At 43.5% G+C, this 13,795-nt stretch overlaps 1 long non-coding RNA gene across 1 annotated transcript; it reads right to left on the reverse strand.

The window, feature by feature from the left end:
- Positions 1–238: 238 nt before the first annotated feature.
- On the reverse strand, positions 239–5,532 carry LOC125551356 (uncharacterized). The gene is made up of 4 exons (XR_007302462.2): positions 5,204–5,532; positions 4,647–4,721; positions 2,178–2,302; positions 239–519 (listed from the first exon to the last, which is right to left on the reverse strand). It is a non-coding gene; the product is annotated as an uncharacterized LOC125551356 (long non-coding RNA).
- Between the last annotated feature and the right edge of the window lie 8,263 nt (positions 5,533–13,795).

Below are 13,795 nucleotides of genomic sequence, written 5' to 3' on the forward strand. Positions count from 1 at the left end.
TATACCGAAAGATTGTGCGACATCCATTATTACGCCGACAGCTTGTCTATCTATGCGCTATGCCGACAGTTTGTGCGACATCAAATACTTATACCGACACATTTGCTCCTACTGTTCTACATTTTAGCACAAATGCAGATGCACAATATTTTTTATATAAAATACATTCATAATATTAAATTCATGTACAATATGCAACACATACAAACAATTGAACTCTTCTATTCATCACAAGATATCATTGATCAATGCATTAATTTTAATATCTATATAAGATTCAATAGTTTTCTTCACTCAAGTTAGCTACAACCATTATGGAAATACACAAGTCGGATATACAAGAGAGGCATGTTACAAACATAATGGCCAAAGTTCAAAAGAGACCAAGGGACCGAATCTTCAATCGCCAAGCCAAATCAACTTCCATATGAACAAAATGTGTCATCCATATTATCAAGAAAAGCAATCACAAGAACACCTTCGATCAACTAGTGGACTTGCTACTTTCTACCATTTTCCCTACAATAGAACGCATATGTTTCAGCAATCTTTGAAACAATACAATGTATTCAAATGCATGAGTTGCCTTTGAGTCCAAAGGTCTAAGAAATAGAAGATGTACAAGAAAAGTAAACTGACACTTGATTGCCTCACCTCTCTAATAAAAATTATGCATATAATTGCGGTTCATGCATTCTATAGTTATAAAGCAAAGATTCAAGTTACAAAAGGTAACATTATTAAAATATAAACCAAAGTCAGCATAGCACCTAGCATATCAGAAATGGCTTACTATAAAAATGCATGAAATCGCTGATGAGCACTCAGGTTGTTCTAAGCCATTAGGAGTAAGGTCCTTACTGTAATTTGAGAGATTGCATTCGAAGCTACTCAATCAGCAAAACGCTACAACACCTATGTTTACCTACAAAAGGAGACGGGTGTAATCCTAATATGTGGACTGAACTAAATATGGTTCCCAGAAAAATAATGGTCAAGTTTTGTTTTTTTGTGGCTGATCTTTAAAAGAGAGCAAGCTTCAGTTTAGCTGTTAGGAATTGCAGACTGACGGACAATTGTACCACTCACCGTGTTTGAACAAATATGCAAGCAAACATTCAGTTTAGCTTGCATACTAAATCACACATTTCTGCTAGCTTCCATGATCAAGTCTCTGAACTTGATACTATTTGCATATAAACATAGAAACCAAACATTCTATGTTCTGCTATAACCCAGATTTATTATCACCTTATCGTGCCCTTAATTCTAATCTATTTCTGATAGAAATTAGATAATCTAGTAGCCTGATGCATCATCCATTTATAATGACATTACAAACTGCACTGTATGTGTTTAGTTATGAAGCATGAAACCAGACAAGAAAAATACAAAGATTGCCCAAAAGAAAAATAATAGTGTTAGTTCAAACTGAGGACCATTTTCCCCATTCTGAACCTTTGTCTTATTTAATCTAGTGTTTAGTTCAAACCGAAGATCACATGAAGATTCTAAGCAAAAGAACAACTTATTTATAAAACCCTCCATTAATTTAATCTAGTTTAGTTTCAACCGAGCAGCAACTTGATCATGGTTTAGTATTTGTTTATCCTGGACCGAACTAGTAGATTTGATGAACAATGGCTGAATAAGAAAACTACTACTACAAGTCCAGTCCCTAGAACCAACAAATATTAAGCATCGATCCCATGGTCTGCAAGGGTCAAAGTAAAGAGCAATTTCTACTGTACCAGATTCAGATTAGACTGTTTACTCAATAAATAAACCTGAAATTTAATCTATAAGCAAACAACATCGATATTATTCAATAAAAACCTCAAGAGGAACAACCCGCAAAAAAGATGCATTCAGTTTGATATATCAATGTAAACAGGACAAATAACGCTTAAACAATGAAAACAAAAGCAAGAAAGAATGATTGATGTTGTTGTGGCTTGCATGTGACTCCATTTTCGGTTGCGACAATGACTAGAACATCTTAGCCAAAGAGGGATCACAAGTCCAGAACAAAATAAGATAACTGCATTTACGCACAATTCCTAGTTCCTTACCAAACAACAACAAGATAGTCAGGCCTCTTGCATCGGACCATAAACTGGCCAGAATTAATGCGATGATACAGAAAATGCAGAGGGAGGAGAGTTGTTGTTTATTACCACCATTGTTTGTTCTGCTGTTGTAGTTGATCAAAAGGGCGACTTGGTTGATTCCTAATCTCGATACTGATCCAGTTCCAACCGACCTCCTGCCTGGAGCTGGACTAGAGGGATTCCAACTCTACCTACGAACCAGGCATATTAATTGGCAACATATATTTGAAAAAAACATGTATCTATCTAATTCGCAGCGAGGAAATCAATCAACTAAAAGAGAGTCATGTCCTGAATATTAATTAAGAAACAGTATAACTAACTGACCTACGAGCCCTCACAACCACCCTCGCGCAGGTTACGTCGGATTAGTGTTTGACCGTCCTGATTTAACGATCGGGGGTTGCGGGCCACGTGACTGGGCTGCTGCTCCTCAAGTCTATTTTGCTGGCCTCTCATTCAATGGGCCCTGGCACAGAGCTTTCACGGCCTGTTAGTAGTGAAGCTTCCTTCATTCGTTCGGCCTACAACAGCATATCGATGGTGATGGACTCCCTCTATGCGATCGCGGCGCCCCTCGCTCTCCCTCCACTGCCCCTCCCCGTAATCCACTCTTCCCAAGCAACCTCTCTCCTCTAGCAAGCTAGGCTTAATCCTAGATGTGCCAAAGCCACAACCATTCCCTCCTGTGCAGTCCGCACTCTTTTTTGACTTCGACAATCAGGATCCTTGCGCAAGGGGAGAGCTGTCCGTGCTCATCCAATAGCTGATATGATCGTTAGTGTTGCATGTTGCTTGGCATTTTCAGGGATATATCTCACAACTATCTATCAGGATCCATATTCAGTTTTGTATCTGACTTCCCCGATCTGACATTGTTTTTCCAAATTTTGCAACACATCCTTTAAACCTTGAATATCTGCATTTGTCATGTTAATCTGTCAAGCAACAACATGAGTGGATCAATCCCCTATGAGCCTAGCTTTTTAATTATATCATTCGTACAACATCACAAATCCTTTCATGGAGGCAATATGACATAAGTAAAAATTTCATCAAATTTCAGGGAACTTTTCATGTTGATATGGTGAACCAACTGAAGAAACTCTGTATGATTGCACCCTGAAAATGAATATTATAGGGTCTAAGTTTTATTTATGAATGATAAGTTAATTTCAGTTAGTTTTTCCAAATTCAGTCCTACCATAGTTCAATCTTTATAATTTTAATTTTTAGGAGTTTCTAACTTTCTGTTATGTGTGTCAACCACTGATCGCAATGTTTGGATAATTTTCTCGACATATTTCTCATTTGTGTTGGTCTACAAATTATGCGAATTATATTGGCGCCTTTATGAATAAAGGAATAAACAGAAATATAACCTGCGTACATTTTACAAGAATGATATATCAATACTGCTATGATGTATTAACCATTTATATAATAGGAATCGTGTAATAATCGATGGCTGATTTGTATGAAAAAACCACACTTTAATATAAGAAGGGGTGAAATGGTAGATCTTAAACAGTTTGCAATGATTGCGGTAACATCACAATTTCAGTCCTCAACACGCTGAATGTTCATACCAATTAGTATTGACATGCATATCTTACACATAATATACTCTGGTAAAGAAAAAGGAACATATATACAACCACCAATGCTAATTGTATTTCTACCCCCAAAAAAAGTTATAATTGTATTTCCATTTTTTTTCGTTAATATATATGTATCCATACATTGTGTATTGTGTTATACTACAGGATAGTGGTTGATGACATCACCCATTTGAATTCTTCGTTGTCTTGTCACACCATGCTGCTTTGCAGGTAGCTTGCTTCATCACCCATTTATGATTTGATTTTGATCCTATGCTCCTCTCCAGATAATGGAGCATATAGTTTCCTAGGTGTTTTGTTGTAATCTTTTTTCCATGTTGGAAGTTTATGAACATGTTAACTATTCAAGTTTTCAATTGCTTATCTACGCACAAATTTACTTTCTATGCTGGAGTCAGAGACATTTCTCATATATCATATTTTTATCTTTTTCTCATCAAAATGCATTGGCGCTGTAACGCGCACCATCATGTTCTAGTTGGTAACGAAGATCCAACCAACAGAATGGTGGCATGCCAGGATGCCAAAAACTGTTAGTTCAACAAGGAGAATATATCAAGGGAAAATCTAAAAATAAGAAACAAGGCTTGCCGCTGGCCTATCCACAAAGTATCTCGGATAGATATATGATAGCACCTAGCATTCTTGCTGGAATAATATTCACATGTATGTGCTTGCAAACTAAACAATACATTTTCTGCTAGCTGCCATGATTAAGGCCCAGGATTTGATACTATTTGCATAATCAGGGTGCTGCTATACAAATATAAATATAGAAACCTACTCAATGTTCTTCCATAACCCAGATTTACTATCACCATATTGTGCCCTTACTTATTACCATTTTTGATAGAACCTAGGTATTATGACAGTCTAATGCATCCAATGTTTATAATGACATTACAAATTGTACCATTAAGCGGCTTAGGAGGACTATCCTCTGTTCCTGTAACAGAACCGGCGTAAAATCTTGACTTGCCTCCACCACCTACATATGAAGATTGACTAATTGTTAGTACATTACTGACAAATGCTTCTCTTGGATAGACGCGTCACTACATGTGTACATAATTAGGACATACAAATCAGATTTGTTACTTCATAGACCCATACATAATCAGATTTAGCTACAAGGCTTTGAATGCTGGCATCCATGCAATAAGAAATAAATAAATGAAAAATAAAATATGCCACTCACAAAGGGAAACATAATTACAATTCTAACAGTAGAATGACACGCATCCCTCTCCTTTGTAATGCCTCGGCCAGGAAATTGTTACATGCAACAAATTTGTGGATGATGCACGCACAAGAACAACCATATATTTATTTACCTACTGGAAGAGGCCAACCGATTCATGGCTGGATCTGTTCAGTTACCTGCACATACTAGAAAACCACTGACACAGCTTACCTAGACCAGATCTGGAGGTGGGGCAAGGAAGGGGCGATGAGAAACCACTCACATACCAGAAGCTTACATCTTGAATTCTGTAGGCGGGGCGGAGCGAAGGAAATCAGATGAAACAGAGGTCGCACGTGGAGACAAATCAGCAGTGGATCCTCAGCGGCGGTTGACGGCGCTGCTGCTCCTCGGCGTGGCGGACGGAGCTGCTGCTCCCGGGCGGATGGTGCCCTGCGGGGAGGGAGGCCAGGGTCGGAGATGATGTGGCACGAGGGGACCAGAGGACGGGCGGCGGCACGCAGATCAGGGGCGGTGGCGCAGTTGAGTTAGGTTTAGGTCGGGGGCAACGGTGCAATCGGGTAGAGAGAGGGGGAGGGGGATTGGGGAGTGGACGGGTGTGTTTTTTCTTTTCTTTTGCTGGTGTGGTCCCACCCGCGTGTTTTCCACCGCGTGCGCATGGCTCTCTTTCCACGCCTTATTTTTCGGGTGTGGGTGGAAGGAAACTACCCGACACTTTTTCTATTCCTATGAATCGCCGACACACAAACAATCAGTAAATGGTAAATGTCGACAGAAATTATGTCGGTGCTCTGGTGGTGCTTCGGTGACAGATAATTTGTCAATGAGGTTATATAACACTGTCATACTATGTGTCGGTATAGTTTGGGACAGAAAAAGTGTCGGCGATGCTCACTTTTACCAACAGATGGATGTCGTTTTTGTGGTGTCATGGTGTAGTGCGACTTAACATCCAAAGCCAGGGCGGGTTATCAAACCTCGCATCTTCATATAAAAAGTACAAAGTATATCTGTGAATTTGTTTCACACTTCGAGCTTACATCACCATATCCAATGAAGTTGATAGCCCAAAGATTCATAGCACACAACACCAATTGTGCAATCAAAGTGCACTGGCGACTTAAAATCTATAGTCAGGGCGGTTTACCAAATCCAAAATATTCATACCATTATTGAAAGACATACTTGTAGATTAATACCATGGTAATGCCATGATAATTATAATCTGGGGCCAGTATCAACCCGGAGTCATGAAATATCCTCATTTTGATTGCTCAAGGCAAAATATCCTGGCGACTTAAAGTCTGCTATCAGGGCGGGTTATCAAACCCAAAGATGCTCAATGATGAGTCATATAATCAAGGCCATATGGCATGTGAAATCCGTTCATACTGCCGGCTTACAGCGCCATATGCAGTAAGTGTAATAGCCCAAAGACTTAGAGCGCAACGCCCTGTTCAATTTATTCATACTACTGACTTACAACGCCATACGCATCAAGGGTAACGTCCCAAAGACTTAGAGTGCAAAGCTCCAAGCGTATAATCAAATCATACTGATGACTTATCGTCCAAAGCCAGTCTGGGTTATCAAAAACTCCCGATAGATTGTAATGTGAATTATAAGGATCAAGAGGACGTGGCATGAATCAATTTCAAACCATATATCAATATGGTACAAACGATGAACCTCAAAAAGTGTTGAAAATAATAACAAATTAGAAAAAACAAGGCTTTCATAGTCTGCCAAGCCTCAATATCAAGTGCTATTCAAGGGCCGCACAACCACAGAGTTAATCCTTTATTCAAACCTGTAAGTTGGGCCTCACATGACCAATTGTCGTTTTAACTTTAACAAGTTCATGGTCTTTATAAGATTGACTGTCAAGAGTACGGTGAGTCATTCCAGGATTACCTGGGCGGAGTGGCAGACATACAAAGGCAGGATAACCCGGATTTTTGGCGAATACACCTGGCGTCCAAGCTTATTACAAGATACAAACAAGGCTCTGTTTCATTAAACAAGAAGCCCCCAAGTAATTCTTCAATCCAGGCATATAAGCCGGACCAATAGGGTAGTCATAGCTATGCTCAATGAGCAGGAAGCCCCCCAAGTAATTTTTAACAAGCCATCAAGGCAGGTTACCTATGTTTGAACCGCACATTATAGCAAGTTCTCTTTGTAACAATTCAACTTGAGCAGAAACCCCCAAGTTATTTGCAATCAAGGCGTACAAACCGGATCACTAGGGTAGTCATAGCTATGTTCAATGAGCAGGAAGCCTCCAAGTGACCAATAATGAGATAAGCCCATAAGGCAGGATACCCATATTTGAACCGCGCATCATGACAGCAAGTTCTCTTTGGCAACCTTTTAATTTTTCCTGAGAACTCGAACTTGCGAGAGATGGATTCTTTTTTAGCCGGAATTTAAACCGGATATTCAGAGCTTCCAAGCTTTATGAGAGACAGATTTCCCTTGACCCGGATTTTAAACCGGAATCCTTTAGTTTAAGCCGGAAATTTTCTAACGGTTTTTAAATTTTCATCAATATGGTAGTAGCCTCCGGGACCGGTTATCTTTCCCTCCAATCGAGGTTCTTGAATTTGCTGAGACTGGCAAAATTTGTTAAGTCATGTCATCGTAGCCCCCGAGTCTCAAGACGACTCAAGGAGCTGGCTTGAGATTCCTCATACTTGACCGTGATATAAACCAGTATATAGTTAAACAACGGAACATGGGAATTTATGGAAACCAGAAGCTTGAAGCGAATTGACAATCTTCGCAACACTTCCGGTATGAGTTATTTAATAAACTCCGTGACATGATGGTGACATTTGCAGTAGAAAACTTGTCCTACATCGATAGATGATCCGTCCGAACGATAGATGATCCATATATAGCGTCTGTGAATACCGTCAAATAATTTCAATGGCGATCGAGCCACAAAAAATAGGCCTTCAAAATTCCCTTTCTTGGTTGATTGGTGTAGACAAATACTTCTTCATCAGTTGCAGTTGTGTGCATCGACAAATCTGCCACCTTTGGCACCATGGGCAAAGATCAAATATTTCTCAAAATTCTTTCCAATCACTAGTTCAATACCCCCAAGCATGCAGGTCTGTCCAACTGACTGATGGATATATCCTTCAGGATCCGAGTGTTGATGCCATCATAGTAGGGCAAAATTTGTCCTCCAGTTCCTCACACAAGACACCCACAACTCCCAGCATAATGGCACACACCTTACACTCTTCAAATTTTGGAGTCCCAAATACCGACAGAACTACAGAAAGTTCAAACAGACTGTATGGAGTGCGTCGATAACAAACATGGAACCGGATCTTCTGACTGTATACTCTAAGAAAGGCAAACTTTGTTGACTCCATCTCTCCCAATCTCTGAATAATAGTCAATAGGCAACCACAAAGAAGGTCCTGAAACTGCCTGATGTTTTTCTCCAACATGTTTCTAATCAAACCATCCGTAGTATTTTGAGTAACATCCAACAACATGCTAACTCCTTTCTACTACTGCTGAGATCGCGGTCGCAAGCGGCAACACCAGCTGTAGAGATGGCGTTTGCAGTGACACATGGTAGAGATAGAAGCAAACTCCAGCAGGACCGGCTCGCAGTAGGAAAGGTCACCGGGCGGTCACGACGGCTCAACAGTAGCAGAGGCCGGGGCAAAGTGGCTCATAGTTTGGAATCGGCCGGTAGGGCGGCTCGGCAGAATGGCCTTGGCAGCGGTTGTGGACTCAGTAGGGACCGGGTCTTTCGTGAAGCCATGGTGGCAATTTTAGGTGGCTCGACGACGCGCGACAACGACGGTCGATCAAGGAGAGGTCGGGCAACTCGATGAGTTGGGGCCACTTGGCGAGGTGGCTGAAGCAAATAGACTCGGAAATGGGCGTGGATGTTTCGGAACATGGCAGCGACGTCTCGGAGTGGCAAAGGAAAGTTTGAGCATGGGTGGCGAAGGCGAATCTGAGTGGGTACGGCTTGAGGCAGGGCGGCTCTCCGGCGGTGGCTCAATACGGAGAGGCAGCTTTGAGACGGCTCACACCATGATAGAGAAAATGGCCCGCTGGCATGGACGACTTCAGCAGAGGCTGGGGCGCTCCCCGCGGGCGTATTGAGGCAGCACTCGGATTCAGCAAGGCAGAGGCGGAGGCGGCTAACCGGCGATGTGGTTTTGCAGCTCAGCGGTGCCCCGGCGAGCCCGCGGTTGAGGGATTTCGGCGAGTGATTTGGCGTAGGCGACTCAGCGCAATGAAGGTGAGATTACAGCCATGGCGAAGAAAACCGCCAGCTTATTCAATAATGTTACACTGGAATCTCCCCTTGACATTTCTCCTGTCTTCACGTGATCAATACGAGTTGATCCATCCAAACTTGCTCTGATTAGAGCTCACGTACTAGGATTAGCTTGTAGTACTATTCAAAAGTCAAACGGATCTCATAAAACATGCAACTACTAGTACTCCTTCCGTTTCTTTTTAGTGTGCATATAAGGTTTCGTCAAAGTCAAGCTTTGTAAAGTTTGGCTAACTTTATAATAAAAAATATAAACATTGACAATATGAAATCAATATTATCAGATGCACCACAAAATGTATTTTCATACTATATAGTTTTAATATTGCAGATGTTCACATTTTTTATATAAATTTGGTCAAACTTTGTGTAGTTTGACTTTGACCAAATCTTATATGCGGAGCAAAAAGAAACGGAGGGAATACTTGGTTGTGATTTCCTTGATCGTAGCAGCAGTGATTCAATCCTCTCGGGAGTTAATCCTGTCACTATTTGTTGTTTTTTGTTTATTCAGTGGGTAGCCTTAACCAAGAATCCGACCAGGACAAATATGACTCGCTGAAGTAGACGTCGTCTCGGTTTGTACAGCGGTTGCTGCAGCAGATATTGATCAGTCTTTGGATTCGGCAAGTCACCGAGCCACGCATGGGGCGGCGCACATATACCCTAAAATCTCTTCATCTCTGTATCTATCAGCTCCAAAGTTTAGCCATAATTCTAAAAAAATTGCCAGCTCTCCGTGTGGTTGTCCGGTAGCTCATGCGATCGCTCCGTGCCGACTCTTTTTCATTCGATTCAATCGTGAATTTCTCGATTCTTGAGAGAGATCCCTTCAAGAACTCAACATCACCGTGCGTAAGCCCCATGGTGGGCGCCAACTATCGTAGAATTTTCACGGCAGGTGTCCTTCATGTCAGGACTTAATCATGAGGCCAACCCATCCATGTAGTAGCTTGAAGGGGTTGGTCGGAATCGAGAGACGCAAGGTTTTACCCAGGTTCGGTCCCTCACGGTGGAGGTAAAAGCCTACATCCTTCTTCATTGATATTGATGATGATGAACATGATTACAAGGGTGCTCTATCTCGAGAGCTATAGACTTGTTTGTCTAACCCTAATCTGTCCAACTCGTGGAACTTGTCCCTCTTGGGGTGCCCTATCCCTCCTTATATAAGTTGGAGGGGCGGTTTACATGTGGAGTCCTAGTAGGACTAGGACTACTCTATTACAAGTGGAATACTAATATTGCTTCCTTTGCAAGAGAATATTCCTTATGCCTGAAACCGGCCCACCAAAACATGAGTCGGCCTTCCATGAGCCGCCTTCTGGGCCAGCGAGTCTTGTTGCTCCTCTGACCCGCCCTGTCGGGTCACCAATGAGCCGCCAACCTTAGGCGGGTCACTAGTCGGTCGCCGGATCAAGACAGGTCACAAGTGAGTCGCCATGTCCGGTCGGGTTACACCGCGGGGTATATCCCCGACACGCTGCCTCATGGCTTCCGCTCTTTGTGCAATGTGAATACCCCCTTGTCGAACCACAAAGGGCTCATGGCCCCATAGGTGACCATGTTCTCGGACAACACTACCAATAAGTTTGAGCTTTCCTTAGGCTTAGTTGGTATTTCTCACTAATCCTATGAACTTTGACGATGAAGGTGTTTATGCTAATTTGGATGGAGTTAATTACTTTCTTCGACTATAGGAGTGAATTTGGCTCAAGGTGGAGATTTTCAAATTGTGATCCAAATTATACCGTATTGGACTAGAGGTAGTACAAATGGTGTGGGCCTTTGCGTTGGTACCGCCACGTACGAGTACAACTTGTTTACTTGTTCTTTAAGGACTCTCATGTACTACCCTCGTATATACCCCATGTAGTTGCACCTAAAGATGGTTTGTCGTCTCGCCCTTGTAATATGTGATGCCCTAGTCCTAATCGTGCAATAATCATACACGCAAATGTGCACGATCAAGATCAAAAACTCACGGGAAGATATCACAACACAACTCTAGACACAAATTAAAGTCGTACAAACTTTATATTACAAGCCAGGGGCCTCGGGGGCTCGAATACATAAGCTCAAATACAAACGAGTCAGTGGAAGCAACAATATCTGATTACATACATAAGGTAAACAAGTCTGCCTTAAGAAGGCTAGCACAAACAATGACATGGATCGAAAAGACAAGGCCTCCTTCCTAGGAGCCTCCTAACTACCCCTGGTCATTGGCGGTCTCCACATAGTAGAAGACTCCACCGGGGTAGTAGTAATCGTCGGTGGTCGCATCTGGCTCCTGGGATCCGTCATCTGATCATAGCAATCAAATATGGGGGAAAAGAGGTAGCAAAGCAACCGCGAGTACTCATCCAAAGTACTCGCAAGACTTTCATCAGATCTATACTAAGTATGCATCAGTATCAAAAGAATGGGGCTATATCTTTGGACTGGATTGCAAAAATGCCAGGAGAGAAGGGAAAGCCTAACCTATATAATACTAGAATCTCGAAGCATCTTGCAACATTAGAATAGTGCAGATTAGTATATATAATGAAACAATTATTTGTAGTAACGCCCAGAGATCGTTTCTCGACTCCAGCAAGAAAGAAATCCCGGAGCCATCATATCCATTTATCATATCAAGCATCCACTTCTGGTTCTATAGATCAGGATACAACTCCGAGCGTCTGTTATCATGGACACAACTATTCGAATAGATTAACTTCCCTGCAGGGGTGAACAAATTTACCCAACACACTCGATTAACTCCAACCGAACACAGTTTCCTGGGTCATGCCCGGCCTCGGCTGATCAACACACCATAGTCCTACCTAGGCTCAACAGAGAGGCCAACACGCCGGTCTACATCCTTAGCACTCAAGGGTCTTGGGCCCATCGCCCTTTGCACTCATGCGCATTGCATGGATGGCCAGGATCTATCCTGGCTACCACTTTATACAAAGCAAGTGCTTACGTGGACCACACAGGTGTGTGCCACTCGCTGATGTTCGAAGAGATTTCGGAGAATCGTATGACGTCGAGTGCCCATACTTATTCCTACGTGGTGGTGAGTGCGAAAAGTCCATAGGCCTACTTGGATCGTAGATCCAAACCGTTAGTGTCTAGGGAGCATGCAGAGACGATCAGTGATCCACTATTTGTGGTCCCAATGCCCGGTCTCACGGACTTACGGCAAGAGCTAAGAATGCCCAGCTGTGCAGCATAGTTATCTCATGGGTTCCCTCCAGGTCAACCCGGCTGCACATCACTCACGGGTAGTCAACCCGACTCACAAGAGACTATCGGGAACTCAGATGCACCTCTACCAGAGTGTTACCGCGTGCCCGTCCAGTCCCGTAGAAACAGTAACTCTCGCGGGTACCCCTCGTGACTGACCCGTCTTTAACATGGTTCTGGGGGTAAGGTCAAAGTAAACATGTGTTCGCAACACCAAGGGGGTATCTGAGGAATCACCCTTGATGTAACCGTCAAGGTGAACTTGGAGGAATCTGTAACGCCCCGAGACCGTTGCGCCAGGTGTCTTCTAGTTATTCGATGTCGTTGTCATGTCATCTGCTTGCGTGTTGCATCTTATCATGTCATCATCCGCATTGCATCTACATGTTTTCGAAAACTTGCATCTGTCCCGGTCTCCTCGTTCCGTCCGTTGTCCGTTCTGAGCCCAGACACACTCGCACGTGCCCGCGGCATGTCCTAATTATTATTTTATAAGTGGCCGGGAAATGTTCTCGGAATGGGATGAGAGTTGACGTGTGGTCTTGTTATAGTGTAGGTAGACTGCCTGCCAAGTTTCATCGCAATCGGAGTTCGTTTGACGCCCCAACGTTTAACTATAGCGACAGTATAGCCGGTCTAACGTCGGACGTTTTCGGTCTCCGGAAACAGTCGCCGGGCCTCCCTCTCTTCTCTTCTCTTAGCTCGAGACCATCTACACAGCCCAGGACCTACCGCCAGGTCCAACCTAACCTCTCTCGTCAGCCCGCGGCCCTCCTCGCGCGCGCGTCCGAAAGTTGTCCCGGACCCGACCCGGACAGTCGCTACCGTTGTGCCCGGATCATCCCCATACATCTACAAAACGTCTCCGTTTTCTTATTTGAACTCCCTAGCTATTTTATCTGCGATCGTCCTTTTATGATCGAGGGTTCCGTTAGCCCCTAACCTAACCCACCAGCGTATATTATGGGCAACCCTAGGAATTAGGGATCCTGTCCCATCCAATCCATCCCCGCCGCCAGTCTCCTTGATTTCAGCGCCCAACCATCAAGCCGATCCAATCCATCCCCTCCTCGATCCACCCGACTGCCCGAACACCGCCCAGGTTCGCACAGCCGAGCCGCTCGCGCACAAGCCCGCGCACCCCTGCTCCGCTCGACCTGGATCGGGAGGAGCCAGATCCCGAGCTTCCCCGACGCCCCACCGTTCCTTCGTCTTCGCCAAACCCCGCCGCCTTTAGTGAACGTCGCCGGTGAACCCAGCAGGTCCCCTGCCTCGCACCCTTTTTCTCCCTTTCTTGGCTTTCCGA

The sequence above is a fragment of the Triticum urartu genome, chromosome 4A (genome assembly GCF_056163025.1).
Source record: "Triticum urartu cultivar PI428250 chromosome 4A, HENAU_Tu73, whole genome shotgun sequence".
NCBI classification, from domain to species: Eukaryota; Viridiplantae; Streptophyta; class Magnoliopsida; order Poales; family Poaceae; genus Triticum; species Triticum urartu.